The sequence below is a fragment of the Myotis daubentonii genome, chromosome 13, assembly GCF_963259705.1.
Source record: "Myotis daubentonii chromosome 13, mMyoDau2.1, whole genome shotgun sequence".
In the NCBI taxonomy this organism is placed as follows: Eukaryota; Metazoa; Chordata; class Mammalia; order Chiroptera; family Vespertilionidae; genus Myotis; species Myotis daubentonii.
Genome location: NC_081852.1, coordinates 28,564,791 through 28,578,063, shown reverse-complemented (window position 1 = coordinate 28,578,063; position 13,273 = coordinate 28,564,791).

Sequence of the window (13,273 nt, the reverse complement as noted above, 5' to 3'; positions counted from 1 at the left end):
TGAACCAGGAGGTCACGCTTTAATTCCTGGGGTCAGGGCACATGCTCAGGTTGCAGGCTCAATCCCCAATTGGGGGCATGCAGGAGGTAGCCAATCAATGATTCTCTCGTATCATTGATGTTTCTATCTTTCTCTACCTCTCCCTTCCTATCAGAAATCAATAAAAATATAATTTTAAAAAATTGTAAGAGTCCAAAACTGCTTAAAAACTGCAGTAGGATCTCTAAACACTACACAGAGACAATATACTATAACTAGAGGCCCGGTGCATGGGTGGGGTCCGGCCGGCCGGCCCGCCCCAATTGGGGCCAATCAGGCCAGGCCAGCAAGGGGAGGGGACGCGGGAGGTTGACTGGCCGACCTCGCCTCTGATCAGGGTCTGGGAGCCAATTGGGGGTGAGGGCAGCGAGGGGAAGGGGCTGTGGGTGGTTGGAGGAGTGATCGGGGACAGGGCCAGCCTACCAAACCTCCCACAGCCCCTCCCCCCAGGCCAGTCCTACCCCTGGTTGAACTTCCAGTCCTGGGGAAATTTGCATATTAGCCTTTTATTATATAGGATTGTGCCTAAAGCACATGAGCATGCCTAAAGCATGCCTCTGGAGTAAGACTTCCAGAGTCTGATACTGGCTTCACCAATGGCTAGTGTGTGACTTTGGATAGGCTGCTCAACCTCTATTTGCTCATCTGTTAAATGGGCATAATACTTATTTTGAGGTAGTTATGAGGATTCAATAAATACATATTAAAAGGATGTTTGTTCTAAGATTTGGTTTCCATTTACCTTTGAGGATACCACAAAGCCACTGTTCATTTCTAATACCCACTGCCCAGAATTGCTAGCCTTCTCTGCCTCTCCACTAACACCTGTGTGTCCTCCCACAGTAATCACGTTGCCACCCTGCTGGCCTACATCTTCCATGTTGGGGAGCCAGGGCTCTCTGTGGGAGCCTAACTTTCATACCTAATAATAAAAAGAGAAAGAGCAATCATAGTAGCAGTAGCTACAAATTTGAATTCACAGTCTCTGCTCTTTTAAATTAATTTCAAATTGATAAAGAAATATATGTACTTACACACAATTATTTTTTAAAAGTGTAGACAATGAAAAATGCCTTTCACCCTAGCTTCTCTCATTTCACCTCATTTCTCTCCCTACAAGGCAACTATAGCTTCCAGTAAGTTCTTAGAAAAGTATTTTTTGCCCATTTAAACAATTGGATGATTGTATCCTGATTATAAATGTACAGTGAATTCCTAGAGGAATAAATTTTTAGGTCAAATTTTATTTGCATTTCCAATTTTGATAGATACGATCAAAGTGGCTTCCAAAGGTATTTCACCAACAATGTATGAAAAAAACTCTTTCTCTACATTGCTACCAATAGCATACATTGCTCAATTTTTTATCTTTGATATCCTGATAGATAAAAAGTAATGTTACAATATTGTTTTAAAATGCTTTTACTGTTTTACTCAAAATGGACTGAACACCTTTCATATGTTTATAAGCAAATTTTATATATATACTTAAATTATACATATATGTATTAATTTTCCGCCAAAACCGGTTTGGCTCAGTGGATAGAGCATCGGCCTGCAGACTGAAGGGTCCCAGGTTCGATTCCGGTCAAGGGCATGTACCTGGGTTGCGGGCACATCCCCAGTGGGAGATGTGCAGGAGGCAGCTGATCGATGTTTCTCTCTCATCGATGTTTCTAACTCTCTATCTCTCTCCCTTCCTCTCTGTAAAAAATCAATAAAATATATTTTAAAAAAATATATATGTATTAATTTTCCTAGTAACCCTAAGATAGACAGATAGATATTATTAGCCTTATTTTATTTACAAGTTCTGAAGCCAGAAGCTTTAAAAGATTATTGACTTGACCCAAGTTGCACAATAATTGATGGATTAGGGCTTCAAACCCAGGTCTGACCTATTTTACAGATGAGGAAACTAGAACACAGAAATTTTAAGTAATTTTCCCATGACCACACAGCCAGTAAATGGTAGAACCAGGTTTTGAACTTAGATCTGTATGAGTAAAAATCCCACATACTTTTATCTTTATCTAGTTACGTCATAGCCAATATGAAACAAAATGAAAACTGACCTTTTTTGTTATTAATTATAATAAGGGAACAAACTTGTTTATGTTGCTACCATATTAAGTATTTATAAAATTTGTGCAAGGATGCAGTGTATCACCCAGGTCCCTTCATTCATTCGTGCATTTATTTTTTTACTATAATTCATTGAGTACCTACTATGTGCCATTGCATTTAGTAGTGAGCAAGTAGATGTGGTCTCTACCTAATCTAGTGGGAGTGATAGTTAATACTAACTGTGAAAAAGACAAGCTTCAGGGAATTGCAAGTATTGGACAAAGGAGCTTGATTTAATCTAGGAGGTCAGGGAAGCAACCCACGAGTTTTGAGATTTGAGCTGGGGTCTGAGGGACAGAAGTTAACTAGACAGAAGACAGTGGAGGAAGATGGGGTCCAGGTGAGAGAAACACATGTGCAAGGTCCCTGGGCCACAAAATGAGGCCGAACAGTTGCCCACAGCCAGAGCTTGCAGGGTTCCATAGACTACACAGATTTTTATGTTTAACCTAAAAGCAGTGGGAACTTGTTGATAAGGTTTTAAGTAGCAAGTGACATCAGATTAGTATTTTTAAAAAGGCTATCTCCCTGGTGCCAGGATTTCTACCCATAGAAATGTGGAAAAATATTCTCATGAAAGGATTCCTACTGTTAATGGTGCTATAGCTCTACTTCTCAGCAATTTCTAAGAGTGGGAGAAATAAAGAAAAATTCTGACTTTTTTTAAAGTCACAAAGTCCACCTACTCCAAGCAGTCTCTGACACAAAGGCAGCCCTCTGAAGAGCCAATTAAAACAAAACTAACCTGTTACTTAGACAAGCAGCTGGCTTTCCCTTATCTGCAGGAAGGTATCTTTCTTCCATTTGCAGGAATAATTTGGGGTGTTTTTTCTCACCCCCATGATAAATTTCAAAGACAATATATTATATTATGAATAAGCCACAGTCTGCCACTATCGCAGGTATTTGCAGGCACTATTGTGCCTAAATATAGCTGGGGAGTCATTTTTTTTTCAAAATCTGAATATAAAGCCCCTATTTCTGTCCTCCATTTGATTGGAACTATTCAACCATCCTGGTAGATAATAAGTTTGCATGTTCTTAAATTGCATTTCATTATGCTTCATTTCCCCTAGAGAATCAATGTGCTCCTTTTCCCAACAATTATAGCAGAGAAGTACTTCTGACATCTCAAATTTCAGAGTCTCAAGAAGATGGCCCTCTTCTGGACATCAAAGTTTGTGGGGAGGGGGGGAAAGGTTCCTGATTGATTTGTTAAGTAAGAGAAGTCAGAACCCCTTTGTGGCAGTCAAAGTACCTATTAATTTAAGTTTCTTAAGCAAAAATAATCTAGATCTAAAGAATACCATCTTCTTGGAAATCAAATCCCAAAACAGAGAGAGAATACCAAAAACCTCTTTTGCTTTTAGAATTCCACCCATTTTCATGGAAATACCAGCAGTGGTGATTGGCTTAACATTTTTTCTCAGCGCTGCCAAAGAATTCTGTGTTATTTTCTTTTCTTGTTGGCACCAGACAATATTCAATGATCATTTTGGTGTTTGTTTCTTCTTTTTAATCTAGTGTGTAGTTTATTCTGGGTACTTTCTAGGCACTGGATGAACTAAGACACAAGGTCCTTGCCTTCATGAAGTTCATGGAATTGCTAAAGTTTATAATCTAGAATCAGATGATAGCCCAGCTGGCATGGCTCAGTGATTGAGCATCGACCTATGAACGGGGAGGTCACCGGATAAGCAAGTAAATAAATAGGTAATCTTCGATAACAATAAGTAATGCCAATGATTAATACAAAGCCAATGGGATAAAGGGTTCTGGGAGAGCTACTTTACCTGGGGTGCTCCAAGAACCCTTCTTGTAAGGGATGACTTTTGAGCTGACCAGAAAAGAAGGAACCAGCCATGGGCCACACCGTGGAAACTTGGTTCCAGGTAGTGAAAACATCGAGTAAAGTGGCATTGCTAAGTAAAACTTGATCACTCAAAGCAGCTTTCAGGGGAAAAGGGCATCCCCAAGGCCTGACCCTGGGAAATAACCAGACTGGTTTTTAACCTCAGATCCTCCCACTACGAATCTAGTGCTTTGCCATTCCATCATATTGACACGGTCAGATTGCCTTTTTTTTTTTTTTTTTTTTTTTTCAAAAATGAAAAGGTAGAATTTTAGAAATAAAATGCTCATCAGTATAACTCCCAATCCAAATAAGCCCACCCACTTAAAAAGAATCTTGTTCCAAATCTCCTTTGCAGAAGAATTCCAAATAAATTAAGTAGCTACTGCACTCCAGAAAAGGAGGAGCATAACTCCCACTCATCATGTGTGGGCTGTGCATGGCAGAATTCAACCAGAATAAAAGAATACAATAAGGGGAGGGGGGTATTACTTGTAAAGTTAAGAAATTTGACCAATGCTACTTCTGCCAGATGATCAAGGTCAACAGCCATAGTCATAAATCACGTTGATGGCAAGTACTTTTGATATCAGATAAAGAAAATAGTACTTTACCTCTGTGCTCTTCCTACCAAAAACCATAATCCCAGTCTACTCATAAGAAAAACATCTGGCAAATTCCAGTAGAGGAGCATCCTATGATATAGCAGATCAGTACTCTTCAAAACTGTCAAGGTCATCAAAAACAAGTAAAGTATGAGAAAATGTTGCAGCCTAAAGAAGCTTAAGGAGACATGACAACTAATGTAATAGGGAATTCTGGATGTGATTCTGGAACAGAAAAAGGAAATCTATTAATTATACCAAATATACTATATTAATATAAGATTAGTAAAAATAGTAATTAGTAATAATAGGGATAACTGTAGTGAGGGAAGGGGACAGTATATGGGAATTCTGTACTATCAGTCTTTCTGTAAATCTAAAACTGTTGTAAAAAATAGTTATGGGGACAACCAAGATGGCAGCATAGGTAAACACCTGAACTTGCTGCCGCACACGACCACATTAAAACTACAACTAAAAGACAAAACGAATATCATCCAGAAACACGGGAAGGCTGGCTGAGTGGAAATTCTACAACTAGAAGGAAAGAGAAAAGTGCATTGAGTCTGGTTGGAGGTGCAGAGCTGCAGAAGTATGGAGGCATGTGAGGAAGGGGCTGGCAGCTGTGTACGCTGTTGTCTTTTTCAATTGGGAGGGAGATACAAGCTCCCAACTGCTCTGAACTCCAGTTCCGGGCAAGAATTTGGGGACCCAGACTCACATGGAGAGAAACTGGACTGTCTGGCATTGGGCTGGAACATGAGGGCAGCTTTCTTGCAGAGGTGCTTGCAGCATTCATTGTTCCTGCATGGGGCCACAAGGACACAGACCCCGGGACCTCTCTGAGGCAGAGCACACTGGCAGCCATTGAGGTTTGCTCCGCCCTGGTGATTCCCTGAGACCCCACCCCACCCAATTTACAACCCCACCCAAGCTGTGCACAGAGGCTTTTGCATATGAATGGCCTGGCCTTTCTCCACCTAAAAACCTGTCAAACTGTAGCTGTGTCAGAGAACCCCAGAGCTTCCAAAAGAAGGCCTAAGACTCGTCAGCATCCTGCATTGCTTCACAGCTGGGCCTCATCTGGGCACCTTCAAACCCCAAACAAAGAGGAGGAATCTGCAGATCTCTCTGTAGCTCCTGCTAGGTGGCCTCAGACTTTGCACCTCCTTGGAGATCCAAGAGCCAGTGTACCCAGTGGTTAGAGTGTGACCATCCAGATTCCAACTCCTCAGATCCATAAGAGATACACTCAGGGGGCAGACTCAGTGAGCGCCCAAGCCCCACTGAAGCAAGTCCTGCCCCATAAGGGTGTCTCCAGCACAGAAGTTTTCCCATTGTAGACACAACTGGTCCTCATAGCCAATTGGCCTGGAGGTCAATTCCTCCCAGTGATACCAACAGCAATCAAGGTTTAACTACAATAAGACTGTGCACACAGCCCACAAAGGGATGCACCAAGAGTGTCCACCTCAGGTAATTAGGGAGGCTGAGCCACTGGGCCCTATAGGATATCTAGCACAGAAAGCCACTCTATCAACACAGGGAAGCAGACAAAATGCAGAGACAAAGAAACGGGTCACAAATGAAAGAAATGGAGGAAAGCAAACTACTGGATATAGAGTTCAAAACCACTGTTATAAGACTACTCAAGAATCTTCTAGAAACCTCCGAGAAATATAGTGAGACCCTCAAGGATATGAAAAAGGACCAATTAGAAATTAAGCATACACTGACTGAAATAAAGAATATTATACAGACTCCCAACAGCAGACTAGAGGATCCCAAGAATCAAGTCAAAGATTTGAAATACGAAGAAGCAAAAAACACCCAACCAGAAAAGCAAAAGGAGAAAAGAATACAAAAATATGAAGATAGTGCAAGGAGCCTCTGGGACAACTTCTAGCGTACCAACATCAGAATTATAGGGGTGACAGAAGAAGAGAGAGAGCAAGATATTGAAAACCTATTTGAAGAAATAATGACAGAAAACTTCCCCTACCTGGTGAAAGAAATAGACTTATAAGTCCAGGAAGTGCAGAGAACCCCAAACAAAAGGAATCCAAAGAGGACCACACCAAGACACATCATAATTAAAATGCCAAGGGCAAAAGACAAAGAATCTTAAAAGCAGCAAGAGAAAAACAGTTAGTTACCCATAAGGGAGCACCCACATGACTGTCAGATGATTTCTCAACAGAAACTATGCAGACCAGAAGGGAGTGGCAAGAAATATTCAGTGATGAATAGCAAGAACCTACAACCAAGATTACTCTACCCAGAAAAGCTATCATTTAGAATTGAAGGTCAGATAAAGAGCTTCACAGATAAGGAAAAGCTAAAGGAGTTCATCACTGCCAAAACAGTATTATATGAAATGCTGAAGGGTATTCTTTAAGAAGAGGAAGAAGAAGAAAAAGGTAAAGATAAAAATTATGAACAACGAAGTAACAACAAATACATATCTATCAACAAGTGAATCTAAAAATCAAGTGAATAAATACTCTGCTGAACAGAATAAACTGGTGAATAGAATAGAATCAGGGGCATAGAAAGGGAGTGGACTGACAATTCTCAGGGGGGAAAGGGGTGTAGGGGGTGCGGAAAGAGACTGGAAAAAAATCGTACACCTATGGATGAGGACGGGATGGCAAGGGCAGGGGGTGGGGTGGGAACCGGGTGGAGGGGAGCTATGGGGGGGGGGAGGAACAACTAATAATCTGAGCAATAAAGATTTATTAATTCAGTTAAAAAATAGAAGTACTGTCAAAAAAATAGTTATGAATTTCAAAGAACCTTGATGAAAACCAAACCAAAATTTGTTAGGAAAGATGCCCACTGTCAGATTTCACTATTGATGGGATGACACACCCTTATAAAGGACACACGAAAAATCAGTATAGCCATTTTGGACACTAGAGGGGAAAATACATGCTAATAAAGAAGGAGAAAGTGATAATCCCATTTTAAAGAGGAAATTGCTAACTTCATCAGTCCTGGGCCACTCCTTATTTCCTCAGTTCCTTGGTAGAACTTGAAACTTTCTATAACTGTGTAGCTCATAAAAGCAAAGAGCAGATTGGTTCCTTTTAAATAACAAACTCTCTAAAATACTAGTATAACATGATAGGATAATCTATCAGCTGAATAAAAAAGACCAATCACTTATAGAATGGTCCCAAGCTTTTAAACTGAATATAAATTCAAAATCAAATGAAGAAACAATAGCCTCTGTTCTTAAACTAGTGAAATTTTATATTATGCACTGTCAATACATCGTATTCATAATACAGAGGCCCCAATTCAACCAGAATAAAAGGAACAAAGTGCTCATCTTCCAGCCTCCTACAGGAGCAATTGTGGATTTTATTTCCTTATCTTTTTCTGTATAATAATTGATGCCATTATTTTTCCACGAACCCCATCCAATCTCCTTTTTGATTGTTATTGGACCTATGGATTAGGATAAAATAAAAATTTGTGCTAAATCTGTAATAGTAAAAAATTTGAAATTAAATAATAAAAAATGTTCTCACTCTATGTTGCCTGATCCACAATTTGTTACATCTGCTTAGGAAACAAAATTGAGTGATTGGATAAACGTAATGACCCAGAGGATTCAATTTTAAAATAACAGGACCATGGAACCATGGTGCTGAAAACCTGAAATATCATTTAATTGAATCCTTTCACAATGAAGAAACTGAGGCCCATAACAATGAAGTCTTGGTGATCACAGGGCTAATTTATGGCAGGAAATAGAATCCAAATATTCCTCCCTCCCCCACCCTCCCTCCCTCCTTTCCTTCCTCCTACCTTTTCTCCTCCCTCCCTCCTTCCTTTATTCGTTTATTCAAACATGTTTATATTCAACAAATGTTGACTGAGCAGCTATGCTAAAAGTTCATAATCACCGAGTCTAGTGGGAGAGGTAGATTTTAATCACACAATTATAAAAGACTAAGTGTAATGGGTGCTGGGGCGGGGGGGAGGGTGGGCGGGGAGGAATGTTCCGTGATGAGAGCTTATTTAGAAGAATCTGAACAAATCAAAGAAGGTGTCAGTGGGAGAGTCCTACTTAAAGAATGAATAGGCACCAACTAGGCAAAGAGGGGAGAATAAAGTTTTTCGGCACAGGGTCAGCAAGTGCAGAATCCCTGTGGAAAGAGAAGATGGAAAGTAGAGAATGTGAAAAGGAGGCCTAGGGGGCTGGAGCCTCAAAAGTGAGAAGCACTTTCCAAAATTGGAAATGAATAGGTAGTGGATGTTAGGTTATGCAGTCTTGTATATCAGGATAAAGAGTTTTGTCTTTGTCCTAAATGCAATGAAAAGTTATTGAACGGCTTTAAGCAGAGGCATGGAGGTGATTGGTGAAGGGCAGACACATTTGCACTATGCAGAGAGAACTCTACTTGTCGTGGGGAGAACAGAGAAGAGACTAGAGAGGATGGGGTGACCCCAGTCGGGAGATTTTTCCAGCCTGGTACTCTTTCTGTTATACCACATATGTGTCAGAAGCTGTCCCTCAAAATCCAGGCCTCCATTATTCCTAAGCACATGTCTGGATTCCATTTCCCAGAGACCTTTGCAATTAGGTGTGACCAAATGACCAAGTTTCAGGCAGTGAAATGTGAGCAGAAATGAAAAGTGCTACTTGAAGGGTGTTGCTCAAGACCATGCAGCACCTCTTTCATGTTCTGTCTTCCTCCTTTCTGCTGGCTGGATGGCATTGAGGAGAGTGGCAATTTGAAGATAACAGAACAACTGTTTGCCTGGGTTACTGTAGAACCACATGGTAGGAGGCAATTAACAACCTGGATGACTCTTCCAGACTGTCTTATGAGGGAGAAGTAAGCTTCCATTTTTTCAGAGTGATTTCATTCTTGGGTCTATCTGTTACAGCTATTTAACTTGCCCTAATTAATGCAATGAATATGTCTGTCTGTGTTTATGCATTTGTAATATGTCTCATATGGGTCAATGTCTATAAACTTGGAAAACAACTAGCAAATTCATTTACTGGGGACCTACTTATAGTTTTATTGCATAAGTAATTACTTCTCAGTTTATATAAGCCTACAGTCCCTCCTAAACTGACATTCTATGAAATAATTGACTGAGCCATATAAGTGTGATGAATTGTACACTCAGGAATTTCCCATGAGAGGGCACACCTTAAATACTTTAAGGGAGGCTAGTAATTTTTTAAATGTCTATGGTTGGCTTGGGATTTCTCTAATAGAATAAGAAAAGTATAAACAAGGTTCTAAATTATTAATTTGCTAATAGTTTTTCCCTTAGGCCAAGGCTATTTCCTCAGTTGAAATACTCCTTAATTCACTAAAAATTATTTACTAAATTCCAGTAAATATTGATGTGTTAGCTACTATTGATATTAACTATATCCCATTTTAAAGACTAATATATTAGTAGTAGTTTTAGTAGTAGTATTAATATGGTATGATTCTAGTTTGGATAGAAGATAGTTCCAAAGGTTAAACTAAAAGGCACAGTCAGAGTTGGAAATGGAAACGGAACTTAGTTTGTCCCTCCCTAAACCATGCTCAGTCACTAATTCGCTTGTTATTCGTGACCATCTGAATCAGAATTCTTTGGGGTATAAACCAGTAAAATTCTAAACACCAAATGGCTCAAACAATACCAAAAATGTACTCTATTATCTAAGAAAAAAGAAAACTGGGAAGAAGAAATCCCCAGCGACATCATGGAGAACCCGGATACTCCTGTCTGCGGTGTCCTCTTCAGCAGCTCAGCTTTGGTCCTCAGAGTTGTCCCCTCATACTCCCAAAAGAACCAAAAGTTCCAAGAAAGGAGTTTTTTCGTTTCTTACATTTCTCTGTAAGAACAAGGAAAACTTCCCAGAGCCTGCCAGGGAATCCCTCCTGTATCACCTGGCCAATCCTCAACCAGACATTGGGAAGGGAAGTAGAATTATCAGGATTGACTTACGTGGGTCGGGACTCACCTCCTGGAACTGGGGAATGGCTCTGAAATACATCGTCAGTCAATAGCTGAACAAAATTGGGATTCTGTCAGAGGGGGAAAGGGTAGAATGGCTATTGGGTAGGCAACTGCCATTTCTAGTCCAACAAGTGATTTTGCCTGCATCACATTTCATACTGTGGAATGCCCTAGCCTTCTCAGCATTCTTCAAATTTAACTATATCTCCTTTTTCAAAGATTCTGCTACTGGTACTGATTATTATCTCTTTGTGTGGGAGTGGGGTTTTTGTTTTGTTTCGCTTTGTATTAATACAGCTGGGTTTGCCATAGAAGAAGCTACTGCATTCCAACATGTCTATGAAAAATAGCTAGAAATTTTTGAAACCAAAGCTTATTCTGCTCTTAAGGTGCTACACTCATACTGAATTATTATTACAGTTTCCTTTCTGCTGAAATTTTGATGACATGGTCATCATTCATTCAACCAAGTGTGACCATTTCAGATTCAGTTAAGTGTCTTTATTCAAGGTGTCCTCATGGGCTCCTTTATTTGTTACAACTGTTTCAAAATTAACAGTCAGATGAGTCAGCAGAACACTACAAAGCAAAACATGGGTCAGGGTTAAACTGAGGAAACAAAACAAAACGATGAGGCAATTACAGTGTTGGGAAATTGTTCACGATATAATATTAAATGGAAAAAAAGAGGAGGGAAAAATCTATCAATTAAAATGTGTGTTTTGTGGAGGTAAATTGATAGGAAAGAAAAGGCATTCAAAGAAATTGGGGGTTCTCTCTTAATGATGAGGTTACAGCTGATTTAATTTTTCCCTGAATTTTCATACATTCTTAAAAAGAAATGAACATTGCTTATAATAAGTTTATGCTACCCCCTCACTTTCAGTGGCATTGCCCCTTCACCAGCTTCTGGACCAGCCCATTGGAAATGGGGCAGGTAGGGTGTCTTCACAGCAGCAGCCATTGGAATGCGGCAGGTACGGTTTGGATGCTGGAAGCACCAAGAGCCTCCTAGAAACAACTCCTGTTCTGAGAAGCTTCCCACCTAAACTGGATACACAGACATGCCCATAGCATCAGATACATAGACACGTTGCCTTTATCGTTCCAAGACAACTTCTAGAGCTAGATTCCACCGAGGCTTCTGTCTCCACAGATGTATAATGTGGGGTATGTCTCATTCCCCACTGCACCTCAGGTTTAGTGTGTATGAAATGAATGGGCTGACAATAGGTAACAGGAGGCAAAGTTGAGAAGCCTTTCCCTGAAATTCAAAGGGCATTTCTGATTTGGAAAAAAAACACACCTAGAAACTAGCCTTAAAGGAATACAACATGTAGAAGAATATCTCAAATTGGCTAAGTTAAAACACCAGATGCATTCCCATTAAAGTCAAGAATGGGTTCTAATTGATAAAATAACTGCATAAATACGTAATGCCCATCTCCCAGTCCGGACTTTAGCTCTAGGAGGGCAGCGACTGTGCCTGTCTTGTCCATGTGTATAGCACAGTCCCTATACAGAGTAGACACTTCATAAATATTTTTGCAGAAGAACAGAAGACAAGCAGACACACTGGCTGGTTGGCTGTTTTCACCACTGGTATTTAACTTTTCTTAGCATTGCCATAAGATAATATGTAGAAATTCAAAGTATAATTAACAAAGAGCTAAAATCATTATTATTTGTAGATTATAAAGTTAAGTACACTGAAAACCCAAAAGAAAACTATTCTTAAAAATCAAGAAGAAGCTGTATAAAAAATAAATATAAAAATATTTGTATGTAAATTAATAATGTTTAAAAATATAATGGGTAAAAGCAAACATCCTATATAATAAAACCCTAATATGCAAATCTACCCAATGTCAGAACAACAGGTCGCTATGATGTGCACTGACCACCAGGGGGCAGACGCTCAATACAGGAGCTGCCCCCTGGTGGTCAGTGTGCTCCCACAGGGGGAGTGCCACTCAGCCAGAAGCCATGGCTGGGTGGGAGCCTCTCCTGCCTCCGTGGGACCCAGACTGCAAGAGGACGCAGGCCGGGCTGAGGGATCCCCCTCCCCCCCCCCCCCCCCGTGCACAAATGTTGTGCACCGGGCCTCTAGTACAAAATATTTAAGATGAAAATAGGAAATGTAAAGGACCTGTCTGAAGAAAAATATAAAACTTTCTAAAAGGCATTTTGCTAACGGGCATTAAGGCAAAAATTAAATAGAGTGAAGATGTCTCTATTGTAAGTATAATTCCATTGAAAATCACAGGATTTGTATTTGCTAATTTTGAGGTCAACATAAATACTAAAAGGGTATTAAGGGCAAAGGTTTTCTGCCATCAGAACCTCAAAAAGCTAAAATAGTTACAAGTATAGTATTAGTTACAAAAATAGCAGCCAAATTAGTGAAACAATAGATAACCCAAAAAAGACCTTAATACTAAGAATTTGTTTTATAGTGAAATCTACTTGGGTGACTGAGTCCGTGAACTTTGGAGTCACTCAATCCTGAGATTTCCTCTCAGATCTGCCCCATGTAGGTAAGCAATTTAAACTATCTAAGCCTCAGTTCACTCACCTATAAAATGAGGATAAACATAACTATACTAGAATGTTGTTGTAAGGACCAAATTCATTAACATTAACATTCATTAAAAATATTTAGCACAGT